A 23,016-nucleotide genomic window follows, 5' to 3' on the forward strand; every position below is an offset into this window, starting at 1 on the left:
GACCCCAGTGGGAGAGCCTTTATCATTCTTTGCAATTATTGAGCTGTTAATGGTTTAGAGAGACATTCCTGAGCCATGGGGGACAGTTTAGGGAGACTCGCGTCCTCCAGATAATCTGTTATTGAGGGGCCCTCTTCCTGCTATTTCCTGGAAAAAGACTGCAAAATATTCCTGAAAAGTGTTTAAAATCTTTTCTGGTGAGGTAACCTTTATGCCCTGGTTATTCACTAGCTCCGTGATAATTGGCCTTGCAGCCCTATGTCTGGCAATATTTGCTAACAATTTGCCTGGCTTGTTTCCAAATCTTTGAAAATTAAACTTTTGAAACATTAAATGCTTTTTTGTATGTTCATGAATTAGGGTATTCAGGGCCGCTAGAGCGGCTGACAGATTCTCTTGATTTTGCTGGGTTGGGTGTGAGATACTTAAATGTTTCAGCCGCCTATATTCCCTCTCTAGTCTTAGAATAGTCGCTGTTTGTTTCTTCCTCTGTGCACATGTGTATGCTATGATCCCCCCGCGGAGCACCGCTTTCGATGCCTCCCATAGTATAGTGGGGGAGTCACAGGACCCTTCGTTATCTGCTATATATTGGTCCCACAACATAGCCAGATGGTCCCATCTGGCTGTTTATTTAATTGGGGAGCATCTTGGAGAAGCAAAGCTCGGTAGAACCGAGAGATACAACCCCTACCACTTCCTCCCTGCATTGCACACTCAATTAGGATGGTCTCTTGGTTAAGTTGTTTAAGGGTCCGGCTATAGAGGAAGTGGGAGATTTGTCTATACTGATAGAAATCTTCCATACCCAACCCAAATTCCTCCGCTAGGTCAGAAAAAGGAATCACTCATCCATCTTCAATTAACTGACCAAGTTGAGAGAAACTCAGGCCTGCCCAGCGAATATATCTAGCATCTGATCTACCAGGCTCAAACCCCTATGCCACCCTTATAGGTGTGTTTTGAAAATAGGATCGCCCAGGAAAGAAACGCTGTCGAAAGCGTCTCCAAATTTGTAGGCGTAAAGCAATTATTGGGCTAACCCGCTTAGCTAATGCCCAATGCTCATCCCGCGGCAGCCAAGGTATCCAAGCCAAGGGCTGCCTTCCTACCATAGATTGCTCCATCTGCACCCAACTCATATGACTCTCTCTCTCTGCCAAGCTATCATATATTTCAGTTGGGCCGCCAGATAATAATTTTTAAGATTAGGCACTGCCATTCCCCCACTGGCTTTGCCCCTAAACATCACAGACCTTGGGACTCGAGGCAGCTTATGCCTCCAGATATAGTGGAAGATCTTTCGATGTATTCTCAAAAAATAAAATGCATCTGGGAAAGCTATGGGGAGTGCTGCAAATAAATAAAGAAGCTTGGGAAGCACCATCATCTTAGTCACTTGGATGATATAGCCAGGATACATGTAGAGGTTCCCCCCTCTCCAGATCCGCCCACAGTGAACACAACAGGGGGGGATAATTGGCTGCATAGAGATCTCCCCTTTTAACTGTAAGCTGAATCCCTAAATATTTCAAAGATTTCTCTACCCAGCCAAATGGATAATGGGTGTGTATCCACTCCACAGACTCCCACTTTAGAGAAACATTTAAGATTTCTGATTTCGTTAAATTAATTTTAAACCCTGATACTTTGCCATAGGCATCCAGAACTTGCATCATTGCTGGGGGTGACTCTGGCGGATCTGAAAGGGTTAGGAGGATATCATCAGCAAATAGTAATATTTTTGTGGTATGTCCTCCTCCCTGTATGCCCTTTATACCTGCTCGTTGTCTTATGGTCTCAGCTAGGGGTTCCATTGCTAATGCAAACAATAAAGGTGTCAGTGCACAACCCTGGTGAGTGCCCCGAAAAAGCTCAAAACTGTCCCCATATTCTCCATTAATGTGCTAGGTGGATAAAGGTTTAACGTATAATAGCGTAATCCAATCAAGGAATTGACCCGAGAACCCCATACATTGCAGCGTTCAAAACAGAAAGTCCCAGGACACCCTGTCAAATGCTTTCTCAGCATCAATTCCCAATATCAGGGCAGGTTCTTGTTGCTCACGAGCTATAGAGAGCACATGAAGCACTCGCCTAATATTATCAAAAGTTTGTTGTCCCATTATAAAACCTGTTTGATCATCTTGTATCAATTTTGGCATATAGTTCTGGAAGCGGGTAGCCAGTATTTTTGTAAAAATCTTATAGTCCATGCCTAACAAAGCTATAGGACGATAGGATCCACAACTAACGGGGTTCTTGCCAGGCTTCAATATTAGAGAAACCCCAGCCAATCTCCACGAGTGAGGAAGTATCCCTTTCTGATGAAAATTATTAAAAATCTTTGTCAATGGACGCACCAAAAGAGCCTGGTAACATTTGTAGAACCCATTGGTAAAACCATCTAAACCAGGGGCTTTACCTACTGATAAGGTTTTAATGGCCATTAGGGTTTCTTCCTCTGTGGTAGGCCTAGAGATATAGGAGGCTTCCCTCTGTGTCAACCTGGGTAGTTGTATGTGGGCCAAATATCCGTCCAGTTCCTGGGGTACTAGACTAGACTCCGGAGTATATAGTTCTCTATAGAATTGGGTAAAAACAGAACCAATCCCCTTGGAGTTCCTATAGCTTTCACTTTCATAATTAGTTTCAGAACAAAACAGTCCCTTGTTCCTGGATTGACTCCCTCTCTGTATTTCCCTTCCAGTTGATCTAAAAAAACTTTTGTTCCGTTACATCCAAAGTTCTCAGTAGATTATATAAACACATACACAGTATAAAACACAGACTAAAACCTAAAATCCACATCACAAAACAACTTCAAAAGTCAAATCCTGACATAAGTACTCGATCATCATTCATCACCCCAGGTATAAGCTTGCATAAATAGCAATGTCTTGAGCTCTTTTTTAAATTCCTTGAAATCTGTAATATTTCTTATTCGCATTGGCAACTTATTCCAGTAGACTGGGCCATCAATATAAAAAAAATCTTACTTCTATAGTCATCAGAAAGGATCTCATGATGAGATGAAACATCAAGTAACTTCTGAGTTTCTGATCTCAATGTTTGATTTGGTTGGTAAATATGATGTCTTGCTGCCAAGTATCTCTTGAGACTTGTTGTGAAACCCCTAAATCTCTCAATTTTTGAATAGGAATTGATTCATTTTCGTACTGAAATACTGTAGGATTATCTGGTGAATCATATGTTGACAATAAGAGAATACGAGTCTTGTTAATATTTAATTTCAGACTATTTGCAGACATCCAGTACTGGGATTACTCCACATTTTCGTTGTTGTCAATGGATGCACGTAGATTTAGGCGCTGAAATATCAACTATTCATATTGTGATAATAACCCTGGGTCCCATCCTCCAAGCCTTCTTTCACTTGCATGACAATCCCAGGCTTGTAGTTCACACGACCCCACCACCCCACAAAGCGATCCATTCCTGGTTTTTTTCCTTTATTCCAGCCAAGCAGTTTTAACACCTGCGAACTGATAGTGTCCAAACCCAAAAGACTCCTACAAGTCTTTGTTCCCTTTACTTGCTCACAAGGGGTATCCAGTCCCACTTCAAGGGTGCTCAACAAGCTTCTTTCTACGGTCTGCCCCCTTCACTTTTGAGGGCTGGCAGCTCCCTTTCCAATAAGCTTCTTTCTGTGGCTTCCCACAACTGCCTTCTGCAGTACCTGGAATTCCTTTAGCAGGCTTCTCGTTCCAGTTCACCACCCTCTGCTTCACCGCCAGAGTTAGGGTTACCTTTCTTCCTTCACTCCATAACCTCCGGGTGGGAGAGAGCAACACCTTCCTCTTCCTAGGTGCTCTTTTTCCTTTCTGCCCTTCTTGCTCAAGCCTGCCTATTTTCAGCTGGAGATGGGAATGGCTTCCCTCCACCCCCCCAATCTTCCCCTCCTGATGAGGCCTGTCTTGCTTGGAGCTGGACTTTCTTACTGAGGCTCCCCCTGGCTCCTTCCAGTCTGCTCTTTCACTTTCCAAACAGGACTACTACATCTACTTGACAAATTCTCTTCGCTTAAACCCTCGACATCTCTCTCCTCAAAGTGTAAGCTCTTTTGAGCAGGGTCTGTCTCTTCAAATCCAGTGTACAGCGCTGCGTACATCTAGTAGTGCTTTAGAAATGATAAGTAGTAATAGTAATAGTTCATACAGACTTGGATTTCCTTTCTAAAATTCTGCTCCACATGTACAGTCCACTGTGGTGATGGGGTATTATCCCTCCCATCTTCAGCTCTCACAATTTCGTGTTGCTCCAGGACTAAATTATCAACATAAATTCATTCTTCACAGTAGAACGTAAGTTGTAAGCTTCTGCAATGGAGGTAAAATTGTAAGTTAAAAGTTCTGTCTTTTGTTTTAATCTTAGTAACTGCTCTATCAGCTTTTTTATTCTTCAGTTGTCTTACTAATAATTTTATAGGTTTATTGGCTTGCTTATAATAAAAGAATTAGATACATTACATAGACCATCACCTCACCATACAACCCTTACCGAATTGATGTTGGTTTATAATGAAATTAATGCTATACAATCTGCTCATGCAGCCTATTACAATCAATTAAGGAAACAAATCTTTTTTTGCTTGGATTGTAATTTACAGATAGAAACATGACACCTAGATCTTTTTCTTGGGTGCTGATTCCTAAAGGGGAACAAATAACTGTAATTTGGATTATTCTTCCCAACAGGCATAAGTTTGCACTTGTCCAAATTAAATCTCATCTGCCGTTTGGATGCCCAGTCTTCCAACTTCCTAAGGTCTTCCTGCAATTTTTCATAGCATGCATTTTTAACAACTTTGAATAGTTTTTTGTCATCTGCAAATTTAATCACCTCACTCGTTCCTATTTCCAGTTCATTAATAAATATGTTAAATAGCACGTCATACAGATCTTCATGTTTATTAAGGGGTTTGCTAATCCCCCTAACAAAGTTTGTGTCACTACCCTCCTCCACTGAGAGAACTGGCCATTTAATCCTATCCTCTGTTTTCTATCCATCTACCAATTTCTGATCCACAACAGGACATTGCGTCCTATACCATGGGTTTTTAATTTTCTCAGAGAGATTTCTCACAGGGCAGCGTGTGGACCTTTGGAGCTATCACTGTTGGTATACTCCATGAGAGACCTTCCATTTGGGGGGCAACTGATGCTGGGGGGGGGGGCCCTGTGTGGTCAATGTACTGGCCTCCTTGAATGCTCCTTTCTCAGATGTGTGTTTGGCACAGGGGTTAGAGCTGCGTTCCCTAAATTTAGGGGTTTGATTCCCACTGGGGGTGTTGTGGTTACTCTTTCATTTCCCCTGCTCTAGAAGCTGCAATGTGTTAGGTAGGTGTGTGAACCACACTGACTCCCGGATTCTATATAGCCTCTATAGAATATGGCCCACACACATAGTTGCATCCTCAGGCCTTAATCAGGGACAGAGATGTTATAGGGGTGCTGTGTTTGTGGTACTTACATTGGGCCCAGAGACCCTCCTGCATGCATCAGAATAATGTGGTGTCCTCCCTCCAGACACGCCGGAGCAACTCCAGGTCCCTATGGAGCCCAAAGTACCTGCAAAACATAAGTTGGTGGAGACAGGGTTCAGGTGATGAGCCTTCTTGCCTTCACATACATTATTATTTTTAAGACATGTTCTGCAATACTGCTCACATAGGTTGTGATAGATGGCAACAGCAGATTGGAGTGGGGGGCTGAGTGGGTGGGTAGGCATTACAGGGACACAGGTGCTGTGTGAGCTGAGGTGGCCATGGGGACAGAAGGTGGCATGGTGGCCTTTCTGCACAGCGTGTTCACTATAGCTGGAAGGTAGGGATGGACATTGGGGTAAGGCAGGTATGTGTTTGGGCTTCTCAATTACTTTAGTGGGCTGCTGCTAATGTTCCCATTACTATATAAGTGTGTGTGTGGGGGGGGGGGGGGGGGGGGGGGGAAGGGGTGCAGATCTGTTTGGATCTCATTTGCTCATTTTACATTATGTAATAAAGATTTAGGTCTTTTTACCACCATCCCAATATTCATATTTATCCTGGGAAAAGATTGGAATGATAAAAGACCAAGGCCACGTATGAGAAAAGCTATTTATTAACTTACCAATAGGGTATACAGAAGTAAAATAAATTTTCTCATAGGAGTACAGTTTGCTTATACAAAAGTATTGGCTAAAAACTGTCTCAAACATTTACTAATCATGCTGCTACTTATATACTGTTTCTACACAAAGCCCTTTCATAAAACATTACTTCATTCTTTTCACTCATCATCTTTTTCTCTTGTGTTGTACAGCCGATGGACGAGAAGAGGGGTGCTGAGGAGCCAGCCGAATGTGAGCAGCAGAAAAGGTCCGGGTACCGGCAGAGTCCGGAGGCAGGCAGCAGACGGGAAGGCACTCCAGGTGTGGGCGGAGGCCAGTAGGCAGGCAGCAGGTCAGGGAGTAATCCGGGTGCAGGCAGAATATTCAGGCAGGCAGCAGACAAGAGAGTAACCAGGTCCAAGCAGGGTCTTAACAGGCAGGCAGCAAACAGAAGAGTAATCCAGGTACAAGCAGGGTCTTTACAGGCAGGCAGCAAACAGAAGAGTACGCTGAAGAGAAACGCTTACCCAAGTAGAAGCCGAAGCAATGAGGCAGAGGGAAAGCGTCCCAGAAATAGTGCAGTCTTTCTGATGTAGACAGGAACCAGCTGAAGAAGAGAGCTTCCATAGGTTAGGTAGGCATAGAGAAAGTCAACACAGGTGCGTGGTAGCAAGGCAATTAAAGAGCCTGGAAGCCAGGCAGAGAGAGCAGATCCAGGTGCATGAGAGCAAGGAAATCAAGGAGCCTGCAGCCAGAGAAAGAAGTACACACACATGGCTCAAGGCTGAGCCAGTCAAGTGTGTGTGTTGCCAGGACCCTGCACAGCCCGAGGACGCCGCTTGCGTTGAGGTAGGGGACATGACAGGGACTGGGTTCTTCATGGAGTATCGTACCAAGTGCTCAGAGACAAAGGTCACAAGTATTAATAAAAAACAATATATGTAAAATTAATAAAAAATTAAAGTAATGGGACAAAAAGGATTTGTAGGAGAGGTTGATACTACAAAAATAAGGAGCATTAATTAAAGGAAATGTTTCATGAGGAATGGATGGACCATTAACAATGAGAACCTTAGTAGCATATGTATTTCTTGCAACATGATATAATACATGAAGACACCAGAACAAAAGAAGAGCAATACAGAGAAAACCAAATACTAAGTACAGGAAGAAGAAAATAAGAAAGAGTCCATAATTGTTCATAACTAGAAAGCGGTCCAGGAAATGTCACTTTAAAAAGTTCATTGCAGTGATAGGCAGACAGTCCTGAGTGGTCAGGCTTTGTTCTGAGAATCTGGAACTGCAGTCCTAACACCATTGCAGACTAGTGCTGGCAGTGGTCACACAGTCAGGGTTCAAATGATGTGATCTGGAAGGTGTCAACTAAGGTGAAAGGACAGTTTTACAAACCTGAAAAAAAATGACTCCAAACAATAAATCAATTAAACAGAGCAGGGCAATGAGGGCCTCTGTTTAGGCCTCAGGTCATAAAGGATAAAATTCACTTAATGTCTGGTCAAATCCTTAACAAAATGCCATTAGCTCAATTCTTTGCTCAGATTTTATGCTTTATACAGTTCTAGTGATAGTTAATTCAGAATAAAATCAATTGCTATTCTGGCCTATCCCAAAAGAGTATATCATAATTCATATACATATTCCTGCTCAAACACTTCCACATATATTCACTTCCACAGACATTCTAACTAACTTACAGTGTACTTTCTAGATATGCTGCTTAGTATATTAGCATGCACTCCTGCCATGTGATTATTCACAATATGTACTGTTAAACAGTTCACACAACTTGCACATTGGCAGCAAATAACTTTTACAATGTCCAAACATCTCAGTAACCTTTCACATAGAATTACCCAAGAATGAATGGGAATTTTCATCTATCTTCTTCACAATTTGACTACCCACAATTGAAAACATAAATTTAAATCTTTTTCATGGTAGATTGCACTTCTCTGGATAACCAGGTTTAAGCATCTGCTTAAAATCATGAGATAGGCACGTTTCAGTTATGGGAAACATAGGAAAAAAATAAAAATGACAGCAGCCTAGGGTGGACAATGCAAAGTAAGGAAAATAAAGTTCTATACTTGTCCTAAGAAAACTAATAGCTTAGATAAGAAAGAAGATTAGGGCACCAAGTAATCAAATAGGAGCACAGTTTCTCTATCCGTAGAAAAAAAAAGCTGAGAAAAGATAGAAAGTGAGAGAGAAAAAAATGTAACATTCCAACTGTTTACAATGAGTATCTAAATGGTAGATACGTGATTTAGAAGCATCGCTCTTGTTGCTGAAATAAGGAGGAAAACAGTAGCTATTTGTAAGGTAGGGGAAAACGTTTTCAAATTCAGGTAATATAAAACAATAAATTGTGAAAGCTTGTACTCAGATAATGGTCCCAAATAAGAAAGCTAACAAGTTATCTCTTATGCGGAGGAAGAGAAGGCAATTTAAACCAATTAGGGCAAACTAGGCAGTTGCCTAAAAAGGCACTGTCCTTTGTTGTGGAACAGCACAAAATACTGTCATGCAAGGTACGTAAAAAAAAAAACTAAACAACTTTATAATCTAAAAGCTCATCTAGATACACTCTTCATGAGACCTAAGAATTAAACACATTGAATATTACGCTAGACAAACATTGCGTGTACAAATCCTAATGAGGTAGACAAAGGTGCATCCTTGGTGGACCTTTACAAGATTCACATAGATCAGGCAAAAACAAATAGCACATAAACGTCTGCAAGTCTTATGAACAAATTTGGAAATTAAAGATCCTATATAATAATTTGCACCTTCAACGTTCTACGTCTGGATGGCTGGGTTCGTAACATCTATTCCCATTGGTCCGCCCTCACATCAAAACGTAATGACATCGGAGGGCGGAACAATGAGAGGGAAGGGATCGCTGGATGCGAGCTGACGTCAGGAGGGATGTTACGAACGGAAGCCAGCGCCAGCCAGCCAGAGAACATTCAGGTACAAATCAAGGCGAGGAGAGAATTGCGGGACATCGAGGGGAGGGAGGATGGAAGGAAGGGGAGGGCAAGGCAAGGCAGAGGAGAATTGATGGATGGGATGGGAGGACAGTAGAGGAGAGAATCGGGGGACACGGATGGGAGGGCAGGGAAGAGGAGAATCGCTGGACATGGAAGGGAGGGAAGAATCGTTGGACATGGAGGGGAGGGCAGGGGAGAGAGAAAAACAAAGCTTACAGGACAGCCTACCTAGGGCCCGTTTTATTGTTGAGGAAACAGGCATGGTTCCACTAGTTGTATTATATTTTAAATATAAATCACATCCCTCCTCTGCTGTGTGAATCGAGCCCTGAAACACAAAGCAGTGGGAAAGAATGGTATTCCACATACTGTAAAAGAAAAACAAATTTGGTGTAATTTAAATATAAAATGCAATTAAATCAGCCGTAATAGGGACAGCCGAATAATCCCATAAGACTTGAGTGAGAAAAAGTTAGTGCTCTCAAACAAAGTAAAGTTTCTGTCACTTAACTTAAAATAAGGCAATTAACAAAAGAACATGGCTAAATATACAGGCAGCAGATATCTCCCTGAAAAAAAGCACAAACTGGACTTCACTCACGCCCACACATACTTATGAAGGATAGCAAAAGAAAAAACATGAGCGCTGCTTTCAATCCAGACAACCTCTGCCAGGAAGCAAGGAAACGAATGCTCAAAAAGAAATAGCTCTCCTATCTGTACAAGAAACTCTGCAGCACTGTTTCTCACTTTATTCCAAAGTTCAAAGAGTAATAAATGCTGTGACAAGCTGTTTGCCCTCTCACAAATATCCAAGGCTCTCAACAAGACTACAAGATAACAGGGCAGGAAAGATCCCTCCTTAGACTTTAGCAATTTATGGCATTTTACATTGTACAATTTAATATCCTGAGCCATTAAGGGAAGAACAGTACATACGCAACCTACAGAGACTGACTTTTTATCATGCTCCCTCTTCCCCAAATCATTTACAAGTTCTTTCACCAATAAAGAATTACTGGTGCACACAATTTTCAATGCATTATCCATTTCCTACCCTCAATGAAATTAGTTGAGAATTAAAAATTAACTTCCCTCATCAAAATCTAAATAAAAAACATAGCAATACTTACAGCAGCCGGCTTCAAACTTATTTACACGCACACTTTCAAGTGTACCTGCAACATCTGTACCTCTCACTGCTTTATGCCGGTGAACTTTATCACACCCTGTGACCTTCACACGCAGGATTCAATACCACTTCTCAATTTGTCAGCCCCAGAGGATCCCTTCTCTGAGCTATCAATAAGTCTCCACAGACCAGCTGCAGGAATAGCCCAGGCTGCTTTTATTGGGGCAATCAAGTCCCTGCCCAGGGCATTTTTGGTTAAATTTGATAAGTTCTTTCTTCTCTAAAAGAAAGTAAGTAATCACCTTTTCAAGGGACGTGGCCATTATATATATTAAAACCCTAGTATTTTAAAACACCTATTCTGAGAAACGAGACTTAGGGCCTACTAGGAACTCTGTGTTATACACTGATATTTTATAAACACCTACGGCTGATGAGACCATAGGACCTATCAGGGATAATTGCTATTTTAAAACACCCAGTCAGATAATGGTGACATAGGACCTAGCAATGCTATTTTAAAACACCTAGCCTGTGTGCAAAATTCAGACCTAGGACCTAACAGTAATAACAGAAAATAATTTAAAGATGTCACTTACCAAACTTCATGTTAAACAATATAGTCAGTGTGTCGGGATTCCTGCAGCTTGAATCCGAGCACCGTACAGCTCCTCGCTAATTATGTCGGGTTTACCAATGAAATAAAGATTTATTTCTTTTTACCACCATCCCAACAGTCATACATATCCCGGGAAAAGATTGGAATGATAAAAGACCAGGGCCACGTACGAAAAAAGCAATTTATTAACTTACCAATAGAGTATACAGAATTAAAATACATTTTCTCATAGGAGTACAGTTTGCTTATACAAAAGTATTGGCTAAAAATGGTCTCAAACATTTACTAATCATGCTGCTACTTATATACTGTTTCTACACAAAGCCCTTTCATAAAAAATTACATCATTCTTTTCACTCATCTTCTTTTTCTTTTGTGTTGTACAGCCAGAAACTCCCTGCTACTTTGTCTATTACCTCATGTTCTGTTTTCTGAACTCCTGTGCACATACCATTCTAACTACAGTCTGGTCTGTCAGTTTGGTCAGCCTTCACCTTTAACAACATCCATTGATACATAATCATGCTGCTATTTCTTCATATTTAATGGAGGGGAGCTCCATAATTACTTGTCATTACATATTCTGTACATTGTGAGTTTGGCACTGCTTTGCTTTTTCTTTCTTATAAAATACCTAGTACATGTGTTGTGACAACAAAGGGACCTCAGTACATGTGACCCTGCCTTTGTATGGTGCTTGCATGTGAGTGGTACTGTGATCCTGGGGGACACTGTTACACACTCACCTTCCCAGGGTGGCTCTTATGGTACTCCATGCTGTGAGGGAGACATTTATGGGGGGCAGGTGGTGCTTAAAAATGTGTCTCCTTTGCCTGAAGCTCAGTCTCCTCAGCAGAATAGTTTGGCTCCCTTCTCATAAACATTTTCCCGCTGTGATGGATGTTCCTCCACATGCAGAGGTATATATGGACGTTTTGCATGTGGAAGGAATGCCCTGCCGTTGACGCGTATGTTTCCTGGATGCAGGGACCAGTACTGAGAATGGATGCTTTGTGTAGTGTATATTTTGTTTCCATGGATGTTTATCGCCAGATGGTTTAGTACATCCTTTTGTAAAACGTCTTGGGTATTTTAGAATACCGTAAAGCAAAGATACCTCTCTGTAGCAGGTATTCTGTGATGAGAGCAGACCTTATTTTCTCACTGCATCGCCCGGTACATGATTTATGATTAGCATGAGTAGAGCTTTGTGGAGCGCAAGACATGATTCATCACGCATGCTTGAGTGCCTTCCCACCTACCTCGAGAGGTTGGACTTGGGGTAGTTTAAATAGAACCCTAGTAACTCTAGCATCTGAATAATTCTTTGCATAGACTGTTGAATACCGACCTTAGATGTGCTCTTCACTAGACACTCATCCAGGTAGGGAAACAGATAGACTCCAAGTCTGTGTAGCGATGCTGCGACTACTGCTAGATATTTGGTAAAAACCCTGGGTGCTGATGTGAGGCCAAACAGCAGGACGCAGTACTTGAAGTGATGTGCCCCCACTTGAAATCTGATATACTTCCTGTGGCCTGGAAGTATTGGGATATGCGTATAGGCATCCTTTAAGTCCAGAGAGCATAGTCAATCTTGTTCTTGAATCATTGGGAGAAGGGTGCCTAGGGAATACACCCTGAACTTTTCTGTGACCAGATATTTGTTCAGGGGCCTTCGGTGTAGGATGGGGCAAATCCCCCCTGTTTTTTTGGAACAAGGAAGTATTTGGAATACAATCCTAACCCATGGGCCTTGAGAAGGGTGGAGAGTTCTTCAAATACTTCCCTTTTGCGAAAGTGGCTCTTAGTGGGCAATTTGATGGTCTTGTTCGCTAATGAAGAGTGTAACCAAGACGGAATATTTGAAGTACCCACGGGACAGAGGTTATAAGGGGCCACCTTTCTTGGAAAAAATTCAGCCTCCCTCCAACTGGAAGGTCGTCTGGCACAGATATGTTTACTGTGGTTATGCTCTGCTAAAGCAGGTCAAAAACTTACCCCTTGCTTTGAGTGGGGAGCTGGCTGGGTCTTATGCACACGCTGTTGACAAGATCAAGCATGCTGGGGCTGAACAGATTGAATAGGGAAAGAGCAAGGAGTATACCTATGCCTTTGAGAGTAGTAGGGACCTCGCTTCAGCTTGCCCAAAAAGGAGGGAGCAGAAGGTGTCTGCTGGGAGAGAGTGTCGCGTCTGGGACCTCTTCCAACTTCTCTCCAAAAAGGTTATTTCCACAGCAAATGGCGTCCGCCAATCTCTGCTGGACTGCCGGGTCCAAGTCAGAGACATGCAGCCATGAGAGTCTGTGCATAGCTATGCTTTGTGCAGAGATCCTGGATGCAACATCAAAGGTATCATATGCACCCCTGGTCAGAAATTTGTGACGCCCTTCTGGCTGCTTGGCCATCTGGTGAGCGATTTGGCCTGCTCTGGTGGGGGGCAGGAAGAACCTGCCAAATGAGTCATCCTGCGTACCAAGGACCACAAGTAAAGGCTCATATAGAACTGATATGATTGGATATGGTGGATATGGGAAATGAGCATTGAGGCCTCATACATTTTATGCCCATATAAGTCCAGGGTTTGAGCTTCTCTGCCTGGAACGTCTGGCCCATGTGAGCGCCGATTCCATCACCAAAGAGTGATGAGGCAACTGTGGCTTATCAAATCCAGGTGAACTCTGAATCCAGTATATGGTGTCAAGTTTCTTAGGGACTGAAACAGAAAGAGAGGACTCCCAATTCTTCACCTGAACATCACGTAATGTCTTCTGAAGAGGGACAGTCACGGCCTCTCTAGGTGGAGAGTGATAACCTAGGACCTCAAACATATCAGCCCTGGGCTCATCCTCCATCTCCAACTTAATTGGGCTGTCAGCTGCCATCTCCTTCACAAAAGCAGGGAAGGAGAAACTCTCTGGTGGAGATTTTTGCCTCTTCTATGGTGGGGAGGTAATGAGCCATTCGCAGTTTCACTGTACCGGCCGTGTGTACTTACATGTGCATGGCTTAATCTTTGAAACAAGCATATACTACTGACAGGATCAACCAGGTAGCCACGGCAGCTGCCGCCCGGGCGCGGAGAGGGAGTGGGCCTGACCACTCTGCGGCAGAATGGAAGGGCCTCTGCACAGCTGGGAATTGAAAGCGCGAGGTTCGCCTGAACCTCGGAGAGAGACGCCTCTGGGAGCCAGAGGAACGCGCATGGGAAGGGAAGGACGGACAGACCCTCCCCGTCGCGCTGTGGGGAAGCAGGACAAAACCCATCTCATAGCCCTGAGCTTGGTCGCCTGCGGACTGCCGGATGCCTCGCTTTACCGACGACAGACTCCCGGCAGGGCGCCTCAACACCGCCGAGCGCGGGAGTCCTCGGGAGAGCACCCGAAGAGGTAGGGAGGAGCCATATTGCCTGAATGCCGGTCTGGCTGGCCCGCAAGGGCACTCCCCATTGGTCAGATGTGCCAAATTGATCAGTGGATGGAAGAGGGGAAGGAAATCCCCTCATCTAGACTGACGAGGGTGAGGCGACACCTCTCTGCCTCATTGAAACGAAAAGTCAGGGTGCCCCCTCGGAATGGAGCATCTTGGGCTTTTGATCCGACCTCCTGGAACCACGGCCCAGCCACAGGCAGCGAATCCAACCTCATTCGGACTTCCAGGGAGCGCTCGCCGATGCCCCCCCAATGGACGCACATGGGGTGGTAGGTCCCTCTCAGGGAGCTCGGGGAAGGCTCACCGAGAAAAGGCAGGCTTCGGGACATTTTTTCCCCAGAAGTGGCTGGAGACCACTGTGAGACGAGGAGGAAGAGCCACGCCTTCGAAACGAAAGGGTGCCGCCTCGGAAGGGGGCATCCTGGGCTTTCGGTCCAACCCTCTGGAGTTGCAGCCAGCCGCTGGCAGTGAATCCAATCTCATTCGGACTTCCAAGGAGAGCTCGCCAGTGCCCCCAAGTGGACGTACATGGGGGGGGGGGGGTAGGTCCCTCTCGGGGAGCCCTGGGAAGGCTCACCAAGAAAAGGGCCCCTGAATAAACTATAACAACTTCAAAGGAATTTATTATACTCCTGAGGTTAGTGCAGTTAGAAAAGATGGCTTCACACCAGCCAATTTTTTTCATGCAAGAGTTCATTAAGATCAACATCAATATTTAAACTCGCAAAATTAAACATGCATACTTTTCCGTTCAAATTAACATAGATATTTTTCAGAAATACAACCTCAGGATTTGACAATGGAATCGATATGGATTTCTGTTCCTGATCTGGCAAAAACTATTACCCGGGAAGAAGAGCTTGGGAGATGGAAATGTGAAGTTTGCTAACAAGAAGGTATTGAAGTAAATCAAACTATTGACAGAGGCAGTGCAAACTACTTGTATAAATGATTTAACTATGATAAAGAGAATTGCCTTAGAAGTGTTAATCTTAGTGTAATAAATATGCTAATAATATTAGGTACCTCTGCAATGGAACTTATTACAAAATTTATTATGGAGAATGTGAAGGTACCTAGGGAAGAAATGCCTATAATTTTGAAAGCATATTATTTGCCCTGTCAAAAGCGTGAACTCACAATTGATTCACTGAAGTTTAAGAATCTGGATGACTTTGATGACATCTAGAGACAGGGCTTTGCTTCTTTCCTACTATTTTAGATTAAAGGATTGAATTTTTGAAGGACATAAAATCTGGTTTTATCCAGGTGTTAACCTGGGACACTCAAAAAAATGAAGGCAATTTTTAATGCTTAGACCTGGTGTATTATTGCAGTTGGGAGCTATGTATTGTTGAAGTTCAGTATTATAAATATATTTTTGCAGAACATAGGCAATTTGTCTTCATTCCTTGTGACTAAGAGGGTGATGGGTTAAGACCTTCTGTGTTTTGGACAGCAATTAGGTGACATAAATATTTTCAAAGTTTAGATATGGTTAACTTAAAAAAAAACATAGAAATAGTAAGAAAGTAGATAATTAGAAGGTCTTTTAGAAAGCAGTGGTAAGCACAGCGTGAGACTACTGCAAGCCCAACATGGCCGCCAGCGGTAGTTCCAGCTGGGGTGCACACCATTTCCGGTGCTCCGGGAAATATTTCTTTTCTCTAGCGTGACGCTAAGCCGGTGGTAATCGAGAATTGCCGCGTGCTGCCTGGTTACTGCTTGGTTATCGTGGGAGCCCTTACAGCCTCATCAATCTTCTGAGGTAAAAAAGGGCCTTGTGGTGCGGGAGAAACAATGCCTGCTGCTACCACAGGGCCCTTTTTCCTGCAGCTTAGAAAATAACGTTGCACAAAAATGTTATTATAAAAATTTAATCCAACATTAAAATATTTCTAAACAGCATCTTCTCAAACAGAGTAATGAATCGTACGTATCATATGATGATACAACATTAATACCGGTGTTTGCAATGTCGTCTAATCAAAACTAGCTGTTCGATGGGCCTAGCAAAAATAACAATATACTTTACTCTAGCGGAGCCTTTCAATTCCCTAGCTTTCACAAAATCATGTTAAACACACGTATAACGGTACTGTTTATCAAGGAAATGCTTTTATGAGACATATATAATGTAGATACAGTACAGTCTCAATTATTTGACCTAAATGGGACCAGCCCATTGTCGGATAACTGAAAAGTCAGATAATGTGGAAAACACTACATAAATCCTTTAAAAAATGCAGAATCAAAGACACAGTGTTCCCGATTTTCAAGAATTGTTCTAAAGTAAAGATTTTTAATAGAAATAAATGTGATAAAGTCACCAGGGGGTCTGTCTGATATGCAGGCTACTTGGATTACCGAATTCGGATAATCAACACTGTACTGTATTTATAACAAAACCTGAATCTGAGTGGAATGATTTTAACAGGTCAGTGTTTCCTTCTCTTAAAAAAAACACATTATCAATTGTCACAGGCAGAGTGGCACGGTCCAGCTCCTTGAGTCTTCTCCCCTCAATCCAAGCTTCCCAAAACAGTTCTTATGAGCACACTTCTTTTCCAAAATCTCAAGTTATCCCTGCAGTACTCTGGCAACAACCTTCCCCACCTTGTTCACTCCCTTTGGGTTCCCTCTTTCACTGGGACCCAGTGGGTTATGGGGAGCCCCTCTCGCTTTTCATTCCTCTCTTTCACTATCTTTTTTTTTTACAGTTGCTGTAGCAACCTCTGATGTCCACATTTTTTCCTCCCAATGCATTTATAGCCAACAACAGAAAGATACAGCCCTGGGCTTTAAGTCCATAGTCTCGAAGGCTGGGCAGCCTCATCTTCTACAGTATTACTTGTGCTCTGGCCTACCTGCATCTGTCACAGGAAAATAAAACACACTTCCTGAACTTTGCAACAAAAAGTCATCAAATAACAGTCAAGGACTTATCTCCTTTCCATCCCTCTTCTTCATTGCCTTTTCTTCCTTGTTCATCAGCTTTGCCTATATCTATGTCCTCAAGCCTGACGGACTTCCAGGGGCCCTTAAGCCTTGCCCCAGGTTGGGTAACCTGTTTATTCCTGCAGGCCATATCTCCTGTCATGTCCTGCTCAGAAGAGTGATTCTGAGTAATGAAATATGGCTCAACAGGTGACGTTCAGATTGTTTGCTGATAATCTTGATGGCTACTCATCCTGCTGCGTTACTCTGCGATGTCTTTGCGGCTTGATGCCGGTTCTTTATCTTTTTGCTTCTGTACTCCTTTCTTGATGCCAATGTAGGAAAGGCTCATGATCAAGAGAAGCTGATACCTGTGTTGCTGTTGTCTTGCTCTGCTGTCGTGTCCTGCTCAGAAGAGTGATTCTGAGTAATGAAATAATGGTTCAACTGGTGACGTTCAGATTGTTTGTTGATAATCTTGATGGCTACTCTTCCTGCTGCATTGCTCTGCTTTGTGGCTTGATGCCAGTCTTCATCCTTTTGCTGCTCTGTTCCTTTCTTGGTGCCTGGGGCTTCGTTCTACTACTGTTAGTGACATATAATCCCTGTTGGGGTAGTTTGGGTGTTCTTCCCACTGTTGGTCCTGGCACTAGGTCAGTTCCCACCCACCAATGGCCATCTGGACAATTCCCTCTGAACCAATTCCCACACATAACCCAAAAACTACAAAACACACTAGGGCAAACAATCTGCATCCCTTTTCTCTTCCACATCATTTGGGGGGCTAGTTGAACCCTGTGGGGTTTTTCCGTTGGGGGTTGTGAGAGTGGCCGTGGTTTCGTCATGGGGTGTGGGGCTTTTCCCAGCTCCATGCTCCGTATAGACTCTAGAAAGGATAAAAGTTTGATGTTGACAGTAATTTTAGTGTGAATCTGCCTATCGTTCAAGCCCATATCAAAAATCTGTCCCAGATTTCTCACTGATGAAGTAAGAGAAGAACACTGAGAAATGATAATATGTAGTAACTTTAATTTTAACAGTGTATAAAACAAAGTACATTCTGCATAACAATATTTTACATTTCCCTTGCATCGTTTTTAACAATGACACATTTAGGGTTTTGTTTTTTTGTTCAGCTGTGAATTTTAGTGTTTGTGTATGTCATTCAGGTGCATTACAACAGATGAAAGGTAGAGAACCACTAGACTAACATGATACGGTATCAGAAATATAAATTTAACAGAATCATAAAGCAATAATATAAAGGAAATATGATGAAAGTCATGAGAATATGATACCATAATAGGCACAATAGAACATTCATATAACGAATATATAATAACATGACACCTACAATACACATGAAACATCTTAATAGGTTCTCATTAGAACATTCAAATAACATACAGTAGATACACTAGTGCTCTTAAGACTTTGTGAGGGTTGATGCTAGATTCTTTGGTTCCTTTAGATCTTCCAGTTCTGCGATTGGTACAGTGTTGCCCATTCTATAGAGCCTTGAGCCCTCTGCATTTCATAGCGTAGTATCTGTCAGCAAAGTCTAGTACATGATGATCCGTTCAGTGTAGAAAATCTGTATTCCACTGCACTTATTTTGAGGGGGGAGGGGGAGTGGAGTTTTTCTTGGTAATACCACTGTTCTTGGCTGTCTTGCTCTTCTCTCATGTCCTCCTCACAAGATTGTTTCTGGTGACTTTCAGATTGTTTGTTGATAGTTTTGATGGCTACTCTTCCTGCTGCGTTACTCTGCGATGTCTTTGCAGATTGATGCTGGTTCTTTATCCTTTTGCTTCTTTACTCCTTTCTTGGTGCTACTCCTTTCTTGGTGCCAGTGCAGGAAAGGCTCATGATCAAGAGAAGTGGATACCTCTATTGCTGCTGTCTTGCTCAGCTGTTCTTACTCACACCCTCTCGTGTTGTAGGCATCCTAGAGGTACTTATATTATCAGAGATCATTACCAGATAGCAATAATATACACTCATGTCTAGGGTGGTACCTCTATAGCCCACTGAAAAGCTAACAGTGCTGGAAAAAGGAACAATGCCACAGATGGAATATATATTATTTATTATATAACGAAATAAATATATATATAAACATCAAAATGCCAAGCAAAATACAAAAATAACTTGCTATAAAAATAGATTATCACCAGATTAGATAATACAATCAGATTATCCTAACGGACTAACTAATGGAGTGATTATACCAATCACAACTGATATCCTAATGATTATTATGAGAACTTATCACACATCTTATGCAAAATACAGTTAGCAGCTGAATACAAAGACCAAAAGTCCTGTCGTAAACCTATCTGTCTCGGGCAAAAACTAAGGACTAATTATCCCCGTGACTATAGGTAATATATCCTGTTATCTCACCTTGCCGTCTGACACAGACTACCAGTGGTAGAGACGCGGATTTTTCCTCTAACTCGAGCTGAAGTCTCAGCGAGTCTCAGTCCAGAGATAGGTCCAAACTTTATATCTCTGAATGTAGATTACACAGTCTTCATTAGGGCCTTGTGGTAGCTGGGCTAACCTTGAGTTTGTTACAAGGTATGCAGTTTACTGGTGTTAGGAAAATCAGTCTTTTGCTTTCTTCAGAGCTTTGTGTTCACTCGCCAGTCCTCTGGTGTTCTCTCCGACTCTCCTGGTGTTCTTCCAACTGCTTTCTTCAGTCCAAACCTTTGGTATGCAAGGGTCAGATGATACATGTGGACCAATCACATACGATGACCTAATGTCCAGACAGTTTCATAGTCATGAAGAAGCCTTTGTTATAGCCATGAAGCTGTTATCAATGGCATGCAACTCCCTGTCTGATTCCATACTTTTGGAGCTATGGGTGTTTTTCTCCTCCAAGCTTCCCAGGGAGATAACGACTAATTGCAACAAGAATATGCCCTTGGATGAAGTCATGTTGGTATGCCCAACAGTAATTTTCCTTTCTGAAAAGCTGGATTCTGATAGTTACAGATAGATGTATTCAGGTCATTGGCTGAAGAATCCATGTTGTTGTAAAAGAATGGTTCAGGCTTGTATAGGCCAAGACCAGCAAAGGTGAGATCTCAGGTAAATACCCCTACAGTGTCCTGCTCAGAAGAGTGATTTGGAGTAATGAAATATGGTTCAACTGGTTCATTTTTCATTATCTAATGCTGAGTTCCATGTACATGGCTTTTCAATGCCATAGTGAAGACCAATGTATGTGTAATTAATGTTCCTTTTATTTGACGTGTGGGGCAGAGAGTACAATGGTGGGTTCTAACAGCTAGCCATGCCAACATAGGTGGCCATGGCGGATAGCAGATTCATTTTGGGTGTTGTATTAATGCATTTATCCTCTTATTGTGATTTATTAACCACGTTAGAGATTTACCCAAAGCAGTAAACAGCATGACATAAAACTTACAATTTTGTTAACCTTGTAACAATAGTGCCTGTGGGGTTTTCCCGTTGGGGATTGTGGGAGCGGCAGTGGGTCCAGTCTGTGGATTTTTCTGCCACTGGTGCAGGTCTTGTTGTGTTCAGCTGTTTATTTGGTTTGTATTTGTTGGTTTGTTCACAGTGATCATTTGTTTTTTTTTGGCAATTTGACTGATCCCAGTTTCTTTTAGTTTCTGGAACTGGGTTCGATTCCCACTGCAGCTCCTTGTGACCCTAGGCAAGTCACTTAACCCTCAATTGCCCCAGGTACAAATAACCTTAGATTCTGATCCCATTAGGTACAAAAAAGTATCTGCAAAATAGTATACATAAAACCACTTTGACTGTATCTACAGAAAGTCGGTTTATCAAGAGTGGAATAAACGTAAAGGGCTAGATTGTATATATGGCGCCAGAAAATTCAGCGTGGAAAAAAACCTGCCTAGGTTTATTCTCTAAAGTATGTCTATATTTTATAGAAATTAAATTTCAACCTGGTATTACACTGAGCGCCTTTCCACATGACCAAGATGCTGAAAATGGGCCTCCAGAAATTCTGTTTATTTATAGGGAACATGTTGCCATGATTCCTGATTTCAGTTCGAATCCTAATGAACCTTTGCTTATTTGCTCAGTGTCAGAAGACAACATTATGTAAATACTAGTAAAAAAGGCCCGTTTCTGACACAAATGAAACGGGCGCTAGCAATGTTTTCCTCGGAGTGTGTATTTTTGAGAGAGTGTATGTGAGAGTGAATGTGCGAGTGTGTGTGTGTGTGTGTGTGTGAGAGAGAGTGAGTCTGGGTGCGAGTGTGTCTGTGAGAGACAGAGTGTGTGTGTGAGAATGAAAGTGTGTGCAAGTGCGTATGTGAGACACAGTATGAGAGAGAGCGAGTGTGTTTCACACAGATACAGTGTGTACGAGAGAGAGAGAGAGTGTGTGAGACACAGACTCTCTGTGAGACTGAGTGTATGAGACCAAGAGAGTGTGTGAGTGACTGTGTGACACATAGAGAGTGAATGTGATACATAGAGTGTGTGAGAGTGAGAGAGAAAGACATTGTGAGAGAGAGAGAGAGAGTGTCTGTGTGACAGAGATACCTCCCCCCCCCCCCCCCCCCCCCCCCCCCCCCCCTCTGGTGTCAGGCCCCCCCTCCCTCTCTCTGGTGTCTGAGAGTTACTGTGCAGGACGCTGAGCTCTAGCTATGCTTCAAGGAACTGGCCAATCCTATTTAATAGAATGCACCTCCAACATTCTGAAGCCGAGAAACCTCGTGTGGTTGGTCACTTCTGCTTGTGACAAACCCGGAAGTACGTGATGTCAATTCAGGAGATGGATACAGAGAGCAGGAATGCCTCAGCCATGCAGTCAGCTTGAGAATGTTGGAGGTGTGTTTTATTATATAGGATGGCAGATGACTGAAAACATACAATGATGAAGAACCACACAAACTTCCATCAGAACTGGAAGCTCAAGGGAACTTTGTTTAATGGGTACAAGAGCAAAGCATACTGGGTATTGTGAATTGGTAAAACTTTTAAATTTTCTTTTTTTGCTACATTCACATTCTTCTGTTGAATGTATTGTTTTGTGGATGCTTGGTTTCTCAAGCACAGACAGACACAAGTTGTCTAGTTGTTGGAATGACAATGATCTCAGCACTTTTAACTAAGCTATTATATTTTACAACATTTATCCACTTGAGAGAAATGAGTATGTAATGACCCTTTGCCTGGGTGCTTCTGGGTCTGGAATCCGAGCAGGCTGGAGCCCCCGCAAAGGGCAGATTCTGTTGGACCCACACTCACTTAGTGGGATTATCCTCTTTTCCTCTAGGAAACCCAAAAGTCAAGGTCCAAAACCCTGTGGGAAGTAAGGCTGGCAGTTAAAATAGGCTGTCTTGAGGGGACAGCGATACTCTGTCTAGTCCAAAATGATCACTCTGTAGTCAGCAACTTAAAACGCAAAACAATTTATTCTTCAACTCGAAACCGCAGGAACATTCCATCTGCATATCTCTCCATCACTTGGTGCAATCTTTAAACAAGTTATTCTTCTGATATTCCCCAGGGGAACCTCTGCATTCTCCTCCCTTAGTGTATTTTTTACAAAGTACTCTGAAACAGAATTGTTTACACTTTGTTCAGCCCCACTCCGTGCCTATCTCCAAAGGCTGTGCTCCTCTTTATGTTTCAGGTTCATACCCTCCTGGTCTGATCTCCACCCAGGATGACCTTTGCATTGGCCCACCCTGGCCTCGGGATGGGCACTCCCTGGATCCTATCCCGCACTTCTGGGTTGGGTCTCTCCACTG

This window comes from Microcaecilia unicolor, chromosome 2, assembly GCF_901765095.1.
Source record: "Microcaecilia unicolor chromosome 2, aMicUni1.1, whole genome shotgun sequence".
NCBI lineage: Eukaryota > Metazoa > Chordata > Amphibia > Gymnophiona > Siphonopidae > Microcaecilia > Microcaecilia unicolor.